We start from the raw sequence: 20,835 nt of genomic DNA on the forward strand, positions 1-20,835 counted from the left end.
CCCAAGAGCTCCTGGTCTATTCCTATCAGAACGTCCTTTATCCTTACCATCTTCTCGACAAGTTCAACGACAGAGATTTTTAAATCAGATTCCTTACCTCTTAGTGCTGGTTCGGATTTTCCCTCTTGTCTTCCCGTTTCTGTTGGTGTCTTACCTCTCGTGGATGTTTCGTGTTTCTTTATCAGCTCCCATTCGGCTAGCGTGCTACCAACCGGGGAACTGTTTCTTTTTTCATACCGGCTGGAATCACTTGCGGGGAGGCAACCTCTTTGATACTCGCTCTGGCGGTCAGACGAATCTTGGGTGGGGCCGTGTCTTTTCCCACCTTTTCCGCTTTACCATCTCCTCATATTTGCTTTGTCCTTCCACTTCAGCCAATTGGATCAGCCTGGCTCCTTCCGACAAATATCCAGTCTTTTCCCCTTGACGCTGTGAGGACACATATCCCCTTTCTGAACGAGCCAAGGGTTGAATGTCTTGTGGCCCAGGTGTCAGGTGAATTTCTGTTCTTGCTTGTCCCGTCTCTGTATTCCCCTGATCGTCTGTTAAATGATAAGGGCTGCTCATTTCTATTATAGGCAGAATAGGGTACACTCGTTCCCCATTTCTACTGTCATATGGTGGGGGTGCTAAAGCTCCCTCAACTCTTACCTGTTCTACTCTTGGGTGGGACACTGGGGTGAGTGAGGCTACCTGAGCTGCACTTTGGACGATGACAGTTGTTGTGTTAGGGGCCAGGGGAGTTATGGTGACCGGGGCTACCTCCTCTCTTGGTTTGGCCGCTTCATTGACAGTTGCACTGCCCTTCTGGTCACTATTTCTCCTCTCGGCCTCCCGTGCGAAGGATTCTATCATCGTAGTTTCTTGCAGACTTTTCTTTCCCCTTGCCTTTTCACTCCTGTGGTGTTTGTATGTCTTAATTAGCACTCTTATGTCAGCTATTAGCTCCAAATCAAAAGAACCTTCGATGGGCCAAGGGTTTGTAAGATGTTCCCATCTTTTGTTAAATTTTTTCGATATTCTATCGACTTTTTCCAAATAATATGTGTTATCTTTTGTGTGGGGGTGACTGTTGGCGATAACCTGTACTGGACTTTCTGCTATCCAACCAATTAGGGTCGACCTATCTGAGTGGGTTGCGACTTCCATTTTCCTTTATGAGATCTTTTTTCCCATTTACTAGAGTTCCCCTTTCCTTTTGATTTTGTAACAATGGCAATAGGCAAAAAAGTGTTTCCTGTATTCACTGTCTAAATGTAGGTGTCTATGCTTTTTGTGACTGACTCCTACTCGGACAGCCAATAGTGGCACTGCAGGCCCTACCTATTCTCTTCTGTCCCTTTTCCACCTGAAATTCCTATTCTTACCTGATTTGTGGTGTTCCGCGTGTCCAATCGAACTGCTGGAGATCAGAGCACACAATGACAACAGTTCTTGTTAATTTATCAACTGGACTTGTACTTTACTCTGTCTATACAGTAACATTTTTGAGAGGTTCTTTTCATTCACTGTATGAGTATATTTTTACTTCCTTCATACAATTTTAAAAACGAGATATTTGTAATTGATACATGTGTGTGATGTCGCCAGTTTCTACTCCCTGATTTTCTTCCCGTTCGATCTCCGTCAACACACTGGGTTCCTATTTTTGTCGAATTTTGGCTCTCCACTATTTCCGCTTGATTCCACTCCAATTCTGATATCCAACAAAAACATCTTGATTAGTCTTTCATTACATACATTCTTTCATATTCTTTCCATTATTCAGTACCAATCCCCCCAGGGGACACTCGTCATCCAGACTCGTGTCCACCAGAGATAATCTAAAGAATGCATCGGACACCGCGCCCCGCACGCCGTGAGGTGTCGGCCCCTGTTTTCTGAAGAGTCCATAACAGACCCTTCACAGAGGTCAGAACACACCCCACCACAGATACAAAGCAGTCAGCACCCAAGCATCTTATCCCACCATTCAAGCTATTATCCCCAGAATCCAGTGCCCTGCCGGACGGCCATGCATAACCGACTGGACCCAACACCGAACTCTGGGTATTCAGCTCCACATAATACAGTCATCACTCACGTACCTACTATGGGAAAAACAAAATTGCATACACATCCACACACTCGTTCAGGCACGTCCCCTACCCCACACCCTGGCCCTCCCGTTCCCCAACCCAGAATGTCCACCACCCAGATCAGAGAACAGCCGCCAGCGCGTACTCCAGGTACCTTGGCATCAACGGGACACCCACACCCACCCGGCCTCCCTCTGTGTCATCCCTCACTATCATCATAGCAAATGCAGGTGCAGTCGAGCAGTGTGACCTCTCAATCGCAGGACCAGCCGTGCAGAGAGTCCTGAACATATACATAACACACACTCTGATCACAGTCACACAGACAACTATAACTGCAAACATCACCACGGCATAAAGCAGATACTTAACAACAGACCACCCCACATAGCCCAATTGTCCATGACCCCAGACATCCCATGAGTCCTCCCGAGGGTCATGCATATCCCTAGTAATGTTCTTCAAATGCTCAATTATGGCTGGCAAACCCCCTTCATCATTGGCTGGTATGAATGTGCAGCACTCCTGACCAATCAATGCACACGTGCCCCCCGACTCTGCCAATAGGAAGTCTATAGCTGCTCTTGTCTGCAACTCCATCAGTCGTAAGGACCGTAACTCCTGAGCCTCCAGGCCCAAGCCCCTCGCTGTCGTGGCAGCCATGTCCTCAAACAATTTAGCCAAATGATCCAGTTCCCCCATGTTTGCATATGCCCCATACCAGGGAAACGCCACCCTAAAAAAATGGTCCGCATCCCGTCTCTTCCTTGTCTTTGGAAACGTCGGCAAAACATCCAACACCCTCATAGCCGGTACTAAGTAACCCAACGCACATCTTCCCCTCCAGTCAATTGGCAACGAGGCATACGCAAAATCACCACAAATCCAAAACGCCCCAGGTGGAGCTGGCGCCTCTGAATCCTTGCCCCAGACCCCATTATCCCCCAGGCAGCCGTCCATGTACCCCACGATTTTACCATTCGATTTACCCTCCACACACTTCTCAAACCCTGCCGACCTATATGCTATCGGAATGGGGCCAGTGTCTAACAGCCCTCCTATCTTCATTTTATTCTTCATTGACCCCAGCCCCAAATACCTCTCAATCCTGTCCTGCCCCACCCCGTTACACAGGTCAGGGGTAGGCAAATCCCTTAACACGTTGGCATGACACTTCGTTATAGGGTGTGCAATCAGAGGAAGGCCCGCACACATAGCAATCTGATCTATTAGCCATCTTTGCCACCGCCTTTGCCATCCCCAAAAAAAGATTACCGTGATGGTCCGGCAGCGACCGTTTACCCACTATCACCACCTCTGGCAGCTCAGGCTGTCGGAGTGGAACATATAGCATCACGCTAGCCAACATACACAACCAAACCATTGATATAGCACACCCCAAAAGCACCCGCCTACTACTTTCACTCAAACCAGGAACCATGTTGAGTGTTCCGTCCTCCTCCGCGTTCCTCCTTCACCGGCGCGTGTCCTAATATGTCCTGCAATCCCCACAAACAACAACATGTCTTTATAACAACACGCCCCACCGCCAACAGCCTACTGAAGTGAGGACCCAAACTCAAAACAGAGAAGCAGGACGCAGGAGAGAGGGCGTAACGGAACTACAGGGAGGTCAAGAGAGGAAAGGGCCAGGGGGGAAACATGTAAGTCCGGGCAGGTCTAGGGAGAGCCCCTCCAGGTAGGCAAGACTAGTGTAGGCCTGGGAGGCTAGGGGGTAGATGTAGGGGAGACTAGGGAGGGAGAGGCTAGGGCTTTGGAAAGAGGAATCTAGGGAAGGTTAGAGAATTAGGAGAGAGGGGTAGGTTCCTTGAGACCTACTGGTGTGAGGGGCGGGGGGAAACGATGGGAAGGGCGGGGGTCATTCCTATTCCCCAAGGCCTCCATTCAGCCCAACGAGACATACCCCGTGATTCATAAAAATATGAAACGCTTTAACATAAGACCCCCCACCCCATGCCACTTATGCAAACCAAAAATAAGCCTCACGAAACAGTGTACTTGGCAGCGCATTTCACTGTAACTTCCCCCAGTGAGAGGAAGGAGGGGGGAGAGAGAGAGGGAAAGTAAGAGAGAGAGAAAGGGAAAGAGGGAGGGAGAGAAAGAGAGGGGGGGGGGAGAGAGGAGGGGGGGGGTAGGGAGAGAGAGGGAGAAAGAGGAGGGGGGGGCAGGTGGTGGGGAGGGAGGGAGGGAGGTAGGGAGAGAGAGAGAGGAGGGGGGGTAGGGAGAGAGAGAGGAAGAGAGAGAGAGAGGAGAGAGAGAGGAGGGGGGGGTATGGAGAGAGAGAGGGAGAGGAAGGAGGGGGGGGCAGGTGGTGGGGAGGGAGGTAGGGAGAGAGAGAGAGGAGGTAGGGAGAGAGAGAGAGGAGGTAGGGAGAGAGAGAGAGGAGGGGGGGGTAGGGAGAGAGAGAGGGAGAGAGAGAGAGAGGAGAGAGAGAGGAGGGGGGGGGTAGGTGGTGGGGAGAGAGGTAGGGAGAGAGAGAGAGGAGGTAGGGAGAGAGAGAGAGGAGGGGGGGGTAGAGAGAGGGGAGGGGGGGGGTAGGGAGAGAGAGAGGGAGAGAGAGAGAGAGGAGAGAGAGAGGAGGGGGGGGGGGTAGGTGGTGGGGAGAGAGGTAGGGAGAGAGAGAGAGGAGGTAGGGAGAGAGAGAGAGGAGGGGGGGGGTGTCCTAAAAGAGGGACATATTTCTAACCATACTGCCAACGTAATAAAGCCACACACTACATTAACGAACTGCACCAGCTAAAACACCTCCTGTATCTACCCCAGGACGGGAGTCCAAATGATGCCTCCACCGCCCCCTAGCGCAGTTCCGACCACATCGCTTTGAAAAAATGAATCCCTTACAATGGTTACCCCTTGCCCCGTCTAAAATGGCGACCACGGCGCTCCACCTAAGATGGCCGCACATCGCGAGACTTCCCGAGAATCCCATCCAGCCGAGTCAGCAGCAGGACGGGAGCCCCAGGTCTGAATCTGGCGCCACCTAGTGTACTTTTAACCACATCTTAATTCCATTCTACTCGCTCGCTTCACACACCACACATATAGTCCTTTCAAACCAGTGCGCATGCGCGAATCTCTCATACGGCCCACTCATTCCCCACGCATTCAGCATTCGTACTAACATTAGCCAATACTGCAAATCACACGACGCATTCAACATCAATGACAATTCAGTTGCACTGTAATATCATCCCATTCACAACATACAGTATTGAATAACCCTAGCGAGCCACGACGAGATAGTCTCATAGCTACGCCTATAGCATGTAGCTAGTTTACGACCAGCGGCCTACTACACCTTATAGCCTACGAGCTACGACGAGTACAAGCTTCGACGAGTACGAGCTTCGACGAGTACGAGCTTCGACGAGCACGAGCTTCGACGAGCTGCTATAACGTCAAAGCAACTTTAATCTCAACATAAGCGCCAGTGTACAGATTTAATCCCTTATTTCATTAATCAATGTACAATATAACAATAAGTCCTTATGTCATGTCAAACATTCCTAACCTCTAACAGTCATACACACACATATTATTGATACAATTCAAACACCATTCAGATTTTGATCTCATGCCATTGTGTGCCCGCGCGGCCATCTTTAAAGATTCACATTCGACGTTTACATTTTTCAATAGTTTCCGTGCGTCTATTTTCAATTTGCTCAAGCGCATTATTATACTATAACCGCAAAGGACGTTTACCTTGCAAAGTGCATATTGAAATAAATATTGTTACTAAGCGCTTCTTTTAATCGCCGTTGCGGGCCGAGACAGTGGAATTTTGGCGTCCAGGCGAGCATGCCCTCTCAGGATATGTACCGAATATTTAACCTGTCTTGAACTCGCTTTCTCAGGGCCAGCCAGGCAATCCGATCCCCCTAACCAAGCCTAACACGGCCAGATTAAAGTAGGATAGCTGCTACGTTTTGGTAAAAACTCCCCGCCCGTAGAAACACCGAGTATAATCGGCTAGACCGAAAGCACCTCTAAGCTAATTGCATGCTCACCCAGAACTCAGCCGTCGTCCGCCTATCCCCACCATCTGGGAACACCGCGACTCGCAATGAGCTTATACCATATGAGCACCCTCTTAACATAACCAACCTTCCCCGCGGCCTGCAACGGTGTCGGACTGAACCTGGAAACCCCATTCGCGTCCTTGCCGACGTCCTACACCCCTGCTTTCTGTCGCTTGAGAGGCGTCAGTAAACAAGGGCACGGCGTTAACCCTGCAATCGCACATAAAGGCCCACTCACCGTATACAGAACACGACAAACACAACTCATCACAACACACCCTGGAAGACGACCCGCGACCTACTGAACCAGCCGGGGCCAGTCATATCCAGAGCTGCACCCTAACGCGCCTACCCATCACACAGATAATTTAGCAGTGATCAAACGCTATTCATCTAGTGCGGCACGTCCCCGTCTATTGAAGCGGAATACCTCGAACCCCCCGCCTCAAATCGACGCTCCCAATATGATTTAACGAACGTTACGAATCCCCACCGCCTCACCTATAACCCTCCCCAAGGGCCATATATATGAGGTACATTTCTATCAACCCCAGTTCGAACTGAGCGTCCTACGTATTTCGTCATTATCACGGCTTGTACTCACCTATTTTCAGGTTCCGATGTGTCGAATTTCTCCGGCAGCTGCCTGATGTCCAGTGTCACCGTAAAAAAAAAAATCAAAATCAAGGACGCTTCTCGTTCTCGGTTAACGGCACCACTTTTGAAGTCACCAACGGGGCTATTCTATTCTGATTAATCAGAATCTAATCTTCTAATCTACTCTGCGTTGTGTCTATTCCTTAAAAGCCCTATTGTACTTTCAAAAACCAGGAAATGGTTTACAAGGCAATCAGCAAAAAGACAGCGGTTTGAAGAAAGAGTCAGCGAGAAGATTAATGTAAGGATCCGGTTTTAATGGGATCCCAAAGTCAATTACAAACAAAAGATTTGAATGAAAGAACAATGCAATGATTTCTAATGGTTGCACTCTCTATGCCGAGGGATCATTAGAAATCAGACTAAAATTCACTTAAACTAAAAAGCATCTCTCTCGGCTCCTTCTCGTTGGTTCGATGGTGTTCGTCTCAATGCGTCGCCCGTCCTTTCGTCCATTTACATTTACATTTAGTCATTTAGCTGACGCTTTTATCCAAAGCGACTTACAAGTTCTGTGCGACAAGACAGCAAGAAGGGTATAACTATCAGCTGAGTAACAATGTTCATCAAAGTGTTGCGTGTTACAGTGTAGGTTAGTTTATTAGGACAAGTGCATGACATTAAGGTTAGTCGGGGTTAGATTTTTATTTTATTTTTTTTTTATCATTTCAGATAATTGTTGAAGAAGTGAGTCTTTAGTCGACGGCGAAAGATTGGACGGGATTCGGCTGTCCTAACTGGGATGGGTAGTTCATTCCACCATTGTGGGGCAAGGACTGAGAATAGGCGGCTTCTCTTTGATGACCCTCCGGGAGCTTGGATAGGAGTAGATCTGAGGCGGCCAGAAGATGCAGAGCGTAGGGGTCTTGAGGGTGTGTAGTTAGAGACCATTGACCGGAGGTAGGCGGGAGCGGTTCCCTTTGCCGCACGGTATGCTAGGTCGAGGGCCTTGAAGCGGATACGTGCAGCAATGGGGAGCCAGTGCAGGTCCCTAAGAAGTGGGGTGACATGGGCCGACTTCGGTAGGTTTGAGATCAGGCGGGCCGCTGCGTTTTGAATGAGTTGAAGAGGCTTGGTGGCAGTGGCCGGGAGGCCAGCTAGCAGTGCGTTGCAGTAGTCAAGGCGTCCAGTAGGGGGAAGAAGCTTGTGTTGCTCCGTGTTGTTTGTTGTTTTGTGTGTCTCTCTCTTCTCCTTCTTATTTGAATTTCCGGCAGTATAGACGCATCGTGGCGTATTACTGCCCTCCACAATTCTTGCTTCGCCCACACTTGAGAAAGTTTACACTCCTCTTCTTCTTCTTCTCATCTTCAAAACACATTTCGATTGTCTCTGTCTCCTTCTTCTCTGCTCCTCTTGTCATACAATCACAATCAAACATCATCTCCTCTCTTGGACCACTTCCTGAACCACTTCCTTTAAAGACTAAACTCCTCCCCCTAGAATACGCTAGACTTTACGTCAGGAAGGGCGGACCTTTCTATGAGAGAGAGAGCTTCCAATTGGAGGACCAGTGTTTGTTGCCGTTTTTAGCCTACCCACACTTTTGATTGGCTGAATCTAGGTAACTGCCTTTTTGAGTAGGCCTATACCGGAATTTCCTTTTAAGGTATCTTTTGCTGGAGGCAACGTTTTACTCAACTATACTTAACAGCTGCAGTTGGCAGTTGGCAGTTGGGGGGAAGTAAATCACGATAAGGCTTAAGGGTCTGGTGTCAACCCCATTGTTTCAGCCAGCCAAAAGTCTCCTGTAAATATCGGGGTTGGGTGTCACCGGGCCATTCCTTTGTTTAAGTGGAGATGGTCAACAAGCCATTTCTATAGTCTATTGTCATTGAGTTTCGGCCTGTTGTTGTGTTCTATGTGTCACTATGTTGTGTCACTATGTGCTAATCCAAACTATATCCCCTCCCCTCCGCCTCTGCAGGAGAAGGGTGGAGACCCTCGTGGACTAGAATGTATGCTGTAATGCTTTACCCTGTTCACCAACGATGCCTGGCGGACGACAGCTCCTGTACATGTATACATTTTGCTTGGGAAATCTACCACATAGTCACGGATATCCAAAAGTGGTTGTCGGTCGTAGATAATTTTCGTCTGGTGAATACGAGACACAAACACAACGAGGACAAACAGTGACAGTAGGACACAGTCCCAGTGGCAGTGGGCGCAGCAGTGGCGCAGCCATCTTACTCAGCTGTCAGCAGGTAGGGTCCCTAAATGTTTACTGTTTACTGTGAGCGATTTGTAGTGCCAAATTTCCCTCGGGATGAATAAAGTAATTCTATTCTAGTAGTAGTAGCATCATCATCATCATATTATTATTATTATTATTATTATTATTATTATTAGTAGTAGTAGCATCATATTATTATTATTATTAGTAGAAGTAGTAGTAGCATCATCATATTATTATTAGTAGTAGCATCATAATATTATTATTATTATTATTAGTAGTAGAGTAGTAGCATCATATTATTATTATTAGTAGTAGTAGTAGTAGTAGTAGTAGTAGTAGTAGTAGTAGTAGTAGTAGTAGTAGTAGTAGTAGTAGTAGTAGTAGTAGTAGTAGTAGTAGCATCATCATATTATTATTATTAGTATCATCATCATCAGCTCCACAAATCAGGTTAAACCCAGATTCGGCTCAAACAAGGGACTAAACACGTTTCGCAATTATGCCACATCAATGTGGAACGCCCTACCCAAAGCTGTAAAGGAATGTGAATCACTACCCACTTTCAAAAACACTCTCAAAGAACACCTACGGGAGACTGCAATTCGAAACTGGCCCCTACAAATGTCCTAACCCAGTTGTACAGTAAATGACCAAGTATGGCTTTGTCAGTATTCCAATGTACAGTGTACAGTGTCCCCCCCCCTACCCAACCCCCCCCCCCCCCCCCACCTCCAATGTACAGCCCCCCCCAACCCACCCACCCAACCCCACCCCACCTACCCAACCTCCTCCAATGTACAGTTTCTACGTCAAATGTATATACACTCTTTTTCTGGACACTTTTTGTATCACAAACAGTACTGTATTTGCAAATCTGGTATGTCATAAATGTATAGATGTAGCAGTACTGTCTATCTGTATGTTGTGTGTGTCATATAGGTTATGATGAATTGAAAATGGGGGACCCTGATGTAAACAAGACAAAAGTCTTTCTCTGGTCTGCATCCCCTTAACAATTGTATGTATTGATCTGTACTGTACTGTACCCATTCTGCAATCTGTTAATACACTTTTCAATCAATCAATATGTTGTGTATTGACATTCTAAGTTTGCCCCTTATTAGATACCGTCACGCCCCCTGCTAATAAGTACGGCCGTCATTGTAATCACCTGTGTTGAGTTTTCCACTAAAGAGCTGTCAACTGGAATTTACCCTTGTCTCGTGTCTCCTCATTATTATATGTTATACTAAATAACCAGATGAGTATACAACAAAACTGGCGACGAGGATAATACGGATCTCACGTTGTGTTTATTATTGTCGGCAATAGTCCGCATCTGACGTGTTTGTTTGTTTTCGCGAGTGTACAGCGCGACGTCGGGGCTGCGGTAACTTGGCAACGGTGCATACTGCTGTGTTGACACTGTTGCGGGCGGAGTAAAGAGACAGAAAAAAAGGTGAAATCTCCGCGATGGGAAGGAGACTGAGTAAATGAGGAGGGACGGATGGTGTCAGGTCCAAAGACAGTAACTCAAACGAAACAAGGAAAGGACTAATTGCAAGAAGATGGCTGCACTATTTGGACATATTGGACCTTTCGAGGAAACACCGAGATGTTTGAGTATTTTGCACTTGCTAATAAGATTGAAGAGGATATCATAGTACCTACATTCTTAAGTGTTATGGGAGCAAAAACATATAACCTACTGCGCAGTCTGGTGCAACCTGAGAAGCCAGGGGACAAGTCCTATGAAGACATAGTGGGAATATTAAAAGATCACTACTCTCCTAAGCCACTGGTCATTGCAGAGCGTTTCAGGTTCCATAAAAGGAACCAAGAAGAGGGTGAATCTGTTTCACAGTTTGTAGCTGTACTTAAACGCCTGTCTGAATATTGTGAATTTGGTATTTCACTCAATGACACCATACGTGACAGACTGGTGTGTGGTCTACGCAGTGAGTCTATTCAAAAACGACTACTGAGTGAAGCTAACCTGAGACTGGAAAAGGCCATAGAGATAAGTACGTCAATGGAAATGGCTGCCCGAGAAGCACAGCAGCTAAGTCTATCAGCCCAAGTGCACAAGTTGTCTTTTGAGGACAAGAAGACAACAGCTGGCAAGCCATGGGAGAATGGGGCATCAGCCATCAGAGTGTTGGGGTAAAGACGTAGACTGCAGAAACTGTGGTATAAAAGGCCATATCGAACATGCTTGTGGTAATAGAAAGACCCAGACATACAAACAACACACTGAGATGAAGAAAGGTGGTTTCTACAGAAACAAGAAGAAACGTGTGAATAAGATGGAGCACGAACAGGACGAGCAGAGTGACTGTGAGTCTGATGATGATGATGATACTGTACATGTGTTATCTGTGCTGGACAGTGATGATGGATACTGGGTCACACCACTGTTGGACAATAAAGCAGTGCGGATGCAAGTGGACACACGTGTGTCCATGGTATCAGAGGCTGTTTTCAGAGAGAAGCTGCAGCACCTGACTCTTCGAGTGAGCAAATTGAAGTTAAGGACCTACACTGGAGAGGCTGTTCCAGTGTTAGGAGTTGTGAATGTGACAGTGGAACACAACAAGCGGAAGAAGACTCTTCCACTGTACATCATTCGTGGAAACCGTCCAGCTCTGCTAGGACGGCGATGGCTTGAGAAACTCAGACTGAACTGGCAAGAAGTGTTCATGGTTAAGAATGGAGACACAGGCCCCCTACAGGAGATTTTGAAGAAGCACTCCAACGTTTTTGGTGGAGACCTTAGTAGCATGAAGGACATTACTGTTAAGCTGACAGTCAAACCAGGAAGCACACCGAGGTGTTTAAAGGCTAGACCTGTTCCGTATGCCATCAAACCCAGGGTAGATGCTGAACTAGACAGATTGGTGGAGAGTGGGGTGTTGGCGCCAGTGAGCACCAGTGAATGGGCCACGCCGATTGTTCCAGTCATGAAGAAGGATGGGGGTCTAAGACTCTGTGGTGATTTTAAAGTCACTGTGAACCCTGTCTTGATTGCAGAACAGTATCCATTACCCCTCATTGATGAACTCTTTTCAGGTTTAGCTGGGGGACAGAAGTTTAGTAAAATAGACTTATGTCAGGCATATCTCCAGATGCATGTAGATCCAGAGTCACAGGAACTGTTGACCATAGTGACACACAAGGGGCTATTCAGGTACCAGAGGCTTCCTTTTGGGATTACTTCTGCTCCGGCACTTTTCCAAAGAGCAATGGACCAGATCCTAAGTGGGCTACGAGGGGTCCAGTGTTACCTGGATGACTTGCTTATCACAGGACCGGATGAGCAGTCGCACTTAAGGAACCTGGGGGCTACACTACAAAGACTGGAGGAATATGGTCTTAGAGTCCGGGAAGACAATGCGAGTTTTTCCAACCTTCTGTAGAGTACCTGGGGCACATGATTGACAGCACTGGACTCCACAAAGCACCGTCAAAGGTGAAGGCTATTGTGGAGGCTCCATCTCCGACGAATGTGAGTCAGTTGAGATCATTCCTTGGCCTGCTGACATACTATGCAAAGTTTGTGCCTGACCTTGCCAATAGGCTGAAACCGCTCCATGAGCTGATACACAAAGCCCAAACATGGAATTGGACAGACAAATGTGAGGTAGCTTTCAAAGGAGCAAAGACAGCCCTCTCTCAGTCTGAAGCCCTCACCCACTTTGACCCCGCCTTGTCACTTCAGCTGGCGTGTGACGCCTCACCTTATGGTGTGGGTGCAGTAGTATCACACATCATGCCATCAGGGGAAGAGAGACCTATCGCCTTTGCATCACGGACGCTGAGCAAAGCGGAAGGCAATTATGCGCAGATTGAGCGTGAAGCACTGTCTATAGTGTTTGGAATAAAGAAATTTCATCAATATCTCTACGGCAGGAAATTCACGCTACTGACAGACCATCGACCTCTCACCTCTATCTTCGGTCCTCATACAGGCATTCCATCGCTTGCGGCCAGTCGTATGCAGCGATGGGCTTTGTTGCTGTCTGCCCACCGGTATGACATTAGGTATAGGAAGTCGGATCAGCACGGGAATGCTGACGGGCTCTCGAGGCTCCCGTTGCCTGTCACACATAATCGGACACCACAAGCGGAGATCTTCTACTTCAAGGAAGTGACCGCTGCTCCAGTGACCTCAACTCATGTGAAGAAACACACACACACGGACCCGGTCATGTCTGAGGTTATGGACATCGTCACTCGTGGAAGGGGAGGAGAGCTTGAAGCCTTACCTGGTGAGACGAAACGAGTTATCGGTCCAGTCTGGGTGCCTATTGTGGGGCTATCGTGTCATTATTCCCCCACCACTGAGAGAGAAAGTGCTTGACGAGCTACACTCCGGACACTGTGGGGTGGTGCGTATGAAGGAAATTGCACGCAGCTATTTCTGGTTGCCAGGCCTGGATGCAGCTATAGAGGAGAAAGCAAAGTCATGTTCTGCCTGCCAGAGAGTGAGAAACCTCCCACAGCTGGCTCCATTACATCCGTGGGACTGGCCTGAAGAACCATGGCAAAGAGTCCACATAGACTTTGCTGGACCATTGGAGAACAACATGTTCTTAATCGTAGTTGACGCTCATAGCAAATGGCCTGAGGTTGTCGTCATGATGGGCACCTCCTCTATGAGGACCATCGAAGAGCTAAGGTCTATCTTCAGCCGCTTTGGTCTACCACAACAGCTGGTTAGTGATAACGGCCCACAACTATTGTCTGAAGAGTTCAAGACATTCATGGAGGAGAATGGTATTCAGCACATCAAGTCTGCGCCATATCACCATGCTACCAATGGGCTCGCTGAAAGGTTTGTACAGACCATGAAGCAAGCTCTCAAGTCCTCTCAAGGTACACAGTCCATCAACAGGCGCCTCAGTGCTTTCCTGCTGTCATACCGAAACACACCTCATGCTACGACAAAGGTCTCGCCTGCCTCGGCTATGCTCAAGAGACAACTCTGCACTCGACTTGACCTCCTGAGACCCCAAAAGACGAGGGAGGTTGTGCATAGGCAACAGAGAGCTCAAGTGGAGAGGCGAGCAAAAGCAAAGTTTCGGAGCTTCACAGCTGGAGACCGGGTTCTCGCCCGGAACTATACCAAAGGGGTCAAATGGATGCCTGCAACAGTTGTTGCAAAAACAGGTCCTGTGTCATATACAGTAGAAACCAGGGATAATCTCATCTGGAGAAGACACATCGATCAACTGCTCCACACGGCTGGTTTCCATGATGACTCACCTCAGCCGCCATCCTTTGTTCCAGAGCAGGAGACCTAGCATTCATCACCAGAAGAGCCCCAGACGCAACCTGCAAGAGTGGCCCCTGTCCCAGGCACACCTAGGCCTATCCCAGCCATCACTTCTCCCAGACCCGGACTCCTACAGTCCTCCCCAAAAGACAATGAAACTGACTTGCCTACATGTCGTTACCCCAGTAGAGTCAGACGCCCTCCTGATAGACTAACCCTTACAATTGGGGCAGAATAATCCCCAGGGTTCAGTCTGGGAAATGAGGTAGTCTACCCTCTTTCCCTAGTTCAGGCAAAGGTTACTAGCCAATGAAAGTTTAAGTTTAAAAACGATTTGTTAAGTTAATTATAGAATGAGGAATACCAAACCACAGTGACACTTAGTGTTTTTTTGTTAATGTTTAAGTACTTACTTTTTAGGGGAACCTTCAAAGTTAAGGGGAAGGGATATGTTTTGTATTGACATTCTAAGTTTGCCCCTTATTAGATACCGTCACGCCCCCTGCTAATAAGTACGGCCGTCATTGTAATCACCTGTGTTGAGTTTTCCACTAAAGAGCTGTCAACTGGAATTTACCCTTGTCTCGTGTCTCCTCATTATTATATGTTATACTAAATAACCAGATGAGTATACAACACAATCAATCAATCAATCATCATCATCATATTATTATTATTAGTAGTATTATTTTCATGGTTACCCGGCGTCTCTCATCCGCTGCCCCCAGCTTCCTCTGGATCTCCTCCATAGAGATGTCCTTCTTCTTGGGGGTGATAGACCGCTGGAGGTTGGCCTTGCTGCGCTCCAGGGATGAGGGGCTCAGGATCACCTCAAAGGCATGACCTGAGGAGCGCTTGTTGATCTCCTTCACCTGGATGTCTGCAGGACCACGGAGTCAGTCAACATGTGATCAAAACGGGAGCTTCCCTCTGGGAGAGTGGCTCCATCATATTTCTAAAGTAAACAATAACAGCAGCTTCCCTCTGGGAGAGTGGCTCCATCATATTTCAACAGTAAACACTAACGGGAGCTTCCCTCTGGGAGATGGCCTCATCATATTTCTAAAGTAAACACTAACAGCAGCTTCCTGTTTAATAACTTTTCCAAACTGGGCAGTATACATCAGATAGGCTGATCAGGTAGTCCTTGGCTCCAGAAAGCAGTAAATTGATTAATCAAAGCTAATGAATTGCTTGTGAGACGTGTGCTTAGTATGGACATTAGGGACAGTATTGCATTGGCAGTGTTGGCTAGGCTTCGGGCAACCAGACCTGGCCCAGTGTGTTTGGGCCGCATCTGGGCTGCTTCCAGCAACCGGACCTGGCCCTGTGTGTTTGGGCCGCATCTGGGCTTCTTCCGGCAACCGGACCTGGACCGCTTCCGGCAACCGGACCTGGCCCAGTGTACTTGGGCCGATTCCGGGCAGTCAGTCATTCCGCATTCTGGGCCGATTCCGGCAACCTGACCTGGACCGCTTCCGGAAACCGGACCTGGCCCAATGTACTTGGGCCGGTTCCGGGCAGTCAGTCATTCCGCATTATGGGCCGATTCCGGCAACCGGACTTGGGCAGATAAATTTCTTCCGGCCTGCCGGATACGGGCCATTAATGGGCCAGAACCTGGGTGGTTGACTTTTGCAGGGGCTGAGAAACTCATTTCTTCTTCTTCTTCTTCTTCTTCTTTAGAATTTCCGGCAGTGTAGACGCATCGTGGCGTATTACTGCCCTCCGCAGTTCTTTTGATTGAGCTCTTCTTCTTCTTCTTCCTCTTCTTTCTTCTTTTGAATTTCCCGCAGTGTAGATGCAACATGGCGTATTACTGCCCTCCTCAGTTCTTATACTACGCTAGTAGTATGGTTTCCATATTATGGTCTCTGGTAAATCAACTTTTGATTGTTTACACTCTTCTTCTTCTTCTTCTCATCTTCAAAACACATTACTATCGTCTCTGTCTCCTTCTTCTCTGCTCCTCTTGTCTGTCTCCTTCTTCTCTGCTCTTGTCATACAATATTGTCAACACCCAAAAAAAAATCACCCCCTCAGGCTCCGAAGCAGACCCAAACACGGAACAAAAAACACAGAATTGTTGAATATATATAGAACACAAATGTTCTAGAATGTTCTATTATGACATACTGTGACATCACAAGTGTTCTAGAATGTACTATTATGACATCATACATTGACCACATTCACACGCCGGTCCTTTTGCTCTCACGTCATGCTCGGGTTGGCAATATGGTGGAAAAGGAAGGAAACCCAACCCGAGCAAAATGTCAGCCATGTGAATAGAAGCAGCAGAAGATAACACACCTGTTCCATCTTCCTGAAGGACAAACGTACATACAAGGTTTATGGCAGCCATGGGGTTAAAACACCAGTCTACCCGTGGTTATTCTCTCCGAACAACATCGTCACCCTACTGCAACGTACCACCCGCCTTTAGCAATCAAATGTTAGTCCTCCACAACCTTCACTGGCTCCCAATAAAATACCAGGCCGGCACACGGAAATACCTTCACAGCAGCCTAAACCCTTTGAACCATTTCTTACCCATTCCATCTATTCTATTCTAGTGCTGCACCAACCCCTCCCCCTGCGCCCTCCTGGTCGTGAAGGGGGGACTCACCGGGTAGATTGACCAGCATCCAGCCCTCCTGTCATGCAGGGGTTGAAACCAAAGTATTTGGGTTCCGGGGGGAGTATAGAGAATTGTTGAATATATATAGAACACAAATGTTCTAGAATGTCTATTATGACATCACAAATGTTCTAGAATGTTCTATTATGACATCATACTGTGCCATCACAAATGTTGTGAGGTCACAACGGAACATGTTTGAGTTCCATTTGAATAATATAAATAATATGTATGTTACCAAAGCCTGTTTTTGGGATTCAAACTTCGTCAGGGTTCTTCGAACGGACGTTCGGACCTTCGCTTTTAATAAAAAAATTAAAATAAAAAAATTATAATTTTATAAATTCTTTTTTATTTCTTTTTTACATCCTCAAACTAAATCCTCAATTTGAATAAAGTGATTCATCTGATTAAATTAGTATTTTTTCTTTTATTAAATCAACTTTCCAGCCCCCTGTCAACTGTCAACTGATGTCAACTGTCAACCTGAATTAACATTCAGTATTCAATATTGTCTGATTCAATATTAACATTCAGTATTCAAGTAGAACAGCTACTGTAGCTAGCCGTTGTGGACACTCACCTTTCCACAGCAAAATGGTAGGCAAGGCACCTTGGTTGAGAAATGCAGGCTTCAATCTATGTTGTTTAGTCTATAAATTTTATTTGCTCCGTTTTCCCGTGATAACAAGTTAATTAAATTTGTTTTCTCGTGATAACGTGATAATTTTCTCGAGATCTCGAGAAAACGAAACGATAGTTTATATATTAAATCACTGCAGCCTAAGCTACAAAGAAACACGTTGAGTGTCATCCCGATTCTGACCACCAGACGACTAATCAATTACTCATTATCACGTCCCATATATAAATCGAACCTTATCAATATCAGTGTTCAACCACAGACTGTCTCACGCCCCACTACAGAACCCATACAGCTAAAACTAGCACTGTTCAACGTTAGATCGCTGAAACAAAAATCATTTCTGATAAATGAACTCATAGTAAAACATGGTGTACATTGTATGTTTTTAGTAGAGACATGGCTAGACAACATCACTGGTGTAGCAACACTGACTTCCAATTTTAAATTATATAAATCAAACAGACAGAGTGGGAGGGGAGGAGGAATAGCAGCAATCATCTCCACTCAATTTGTGTGCAGTGATATTGACCTGGGAAATTTGTTATCATTTGAATACCTTGCTATTGTATTGAAAACAGAACTGATAGTAGTATGTGTGACATTGTATCGACCACCAAGGTACTCGCCACTCTTCATACAGGAATTTTCAGAACTCATATCGATCTGCATTACCAGGTATGATAGAATCATTCTTAATGGAGATCTAAACATTCATATCAACAAAAAGGATGACCCCAGGGGTTGCGAGTTTCTGAACCTACTGGACAGTTTTGGACTGATGCAACATGTTCACGAGGCCACCCACCAACATGGCAACACTCTGGACCTACTAATAACAACAGGGCTAAACATTGAGAATGTATCAGTAAAACAAATTCCAATTTCTGACCATTATTGTGTGTTCTATGGTACAAGCCTAATATTACATAGGACCAGAAGCAAATTCCTTGTTCACAGAAGGCTTCTGGACGCTAGAGCTGAAGCAAAATTCTCTAGTATGATGAAATCATATGACCAATGCAGTGAATCCTCCTCCACAGCACCTTGTCAACAGTGTTAGATACTGTCGCCCCTCTGAAGGTTAAAAAGGTAAAAACTGATAGAATCTCTCCATGGTTAAATAAAACCAATGTTAAAGATAACAAGAGAAAATGTAGGATAGCCGAGCGAAAATGGAGGAAATTCAAACTCACAGCTCACTTTAATTTATACAAAGATGCCATGGGCGCATACAATAAGGCAATACAACTTGCGAGAAAGGAATATTTTTCCAAAATGATCTCCGAAAATATGGGTAACTCCAGGGTACTTTTTTCCACCATCGACCGGCTGATTAACATGCCACCCCCCCATATACTGCAGCAATCAGCCACAAAATGTGAAGAGTTCGCAGTTCTCTTTAATGAAAAAATATCATTGATTAGAGCAAGCATTGCCTCTGATATAGATCTGGCTGTGAGTGGAAACCCACCTGAGATAACTATGGGGGAATTCACATGTATTACATTACCTGACCTCTGTAAGATTGTCTCTGAGTGTAATTCCGCCACCTCCTGCCTTGATCCTATACCAACAGCATTTCTCAAGCAGGTGTTCGATAGTGTCTCAAATCATGTCCTTGAAATCATAAATATGTCGCTTCAAACAGGCACTTTTCCAGATGCATATAAAACGGCTGTAGTAAAACCACTACTAAAGAAAACAAACTTAGATTTAAACGAACTAAAAAGCTATAGGCCAATATCGAACCTTCCATTTATCAGCAAGATATTAGAAAAGATAGTCTCAGTACAAATAAACTCCTTTCTCAAAGATAATAACATCATGGAGGAATTACAATCAGGTTTCAGAACAAATCACAGCACTGAAACTGCCCTTACTAAAATAGTTAGCGACCTCAGGCTAAACTCCGATGCTGGCAAAGTCTCAATTCTTGTCCTATTGGACCTTAGTGCAGCGTTCGATACGATTGACCATAATATCCTGATCAGTCGTCTTGAAAGACTGGTTGGCTTTTCCGATCATGTACTAAATTGGCTCATAACATACATTAAGGGGAGAAGGTTCTATGTTAAGCTTGGAGACAATGTATCCGAGAAACATGACAGCAACTTTGGAGTTGCACAAGGAAGCTGCCTTGGTCCATTACTCTTCTCACTATATATGCTGCCCCTCGGGGACATCATTCGAGACCACAATGTATGCTTCCATAGTTATGCTGATGATACACAACTATATATCTCCGCAGAACCAAATAACACTACAGCCATACAGTCCATTACAAACTGTCTGTTAGCAATAAACAAGTGGATGAACAATAACTTCCTAAAATTAAACGAAAGCAAGACCGAAATCCCATAGATCGGCCCAAAAGCGAAAAGGGAAGTGCTGTGTGAAAACCTAGGGAGTCTGTCATCCTATGTAAAGACTGAGGTTACAAGCCTAGGTGTCATCTTGGACTCAGACCTGACCTTTAAGTCTCATATTAATAAGGCCATGAAAACGTCATAGAAGAAACATAGCGAAAGTAAGACCTTTCGTAAATAAAAAGGATGCAGAGACACTGATTCATGCTTTTGTCTCAAGCCGGCTTGACTATTGTAATGCACTGTTCACTGGTCTTCCCAAAGCAACCATTGGGAAGCTTCAGCGTATCCAAAACTCTGCAGCTCGATTACTAACTCATACAAAGAGAAGAGAACATATCACTCCAGTCCTAGCCACTCTGCACTGGCTTCCAATAACTCATAGAATTGATTTTAATGTCCTTTTCCTGACATATAAAGCTCTTAATGAGCAAGGCCCAAAATACATAGCAAATTCCCTAGTTAGTTATCTGCCCTCAAGAACGTTACGGTCATCCACTACAGGTTTACTAGACACACCCAGAAACCAAAAGAGGATAGGAAGTATGGCATTTGCCAACTATGCCCCAAAACTATGGAACACACTACCAACACACATCAGAAACGCCAGCTCCATACACATTTTTAAAGGAAAATTAAAAACGTACCTATACAGTCTAGCTTACAAATAGTGTACCATGCCTTAGGGAAAGCGAGTATCTTATTGAAATGTTTTTATTATTATGTTTTTATTCTTTATGTATTGATCTTTTACTGAAATGTTATTTTACTGTACTTTGCCTATTGCCGTACTTTTATTACTGTTGTCTTATTAATGTGATGCTTTATTTTTAGTACCCGGAGCTGCTAACTGGCTAACGTTATGAGAGCTAACGTTGCTACCTGCTGTACCCGGAGCTGCTGGCTAGCTGACGTTATGAGAGCCAACGTTGCTACGTACTGTACAAGTGCAT

Source organism: Notolepis coatsorum (genome assembly GCF_963971535.1).
Source record: "Notolepis coatsorum genome assembly, chromosome: 5".
Taxonomy (NCBI): Eukaryota; Metazoa; Chordata; class Actinopteri; order Aulopiformes; family Paralepididae; genus Notolepis; species Notolepis coatsorum.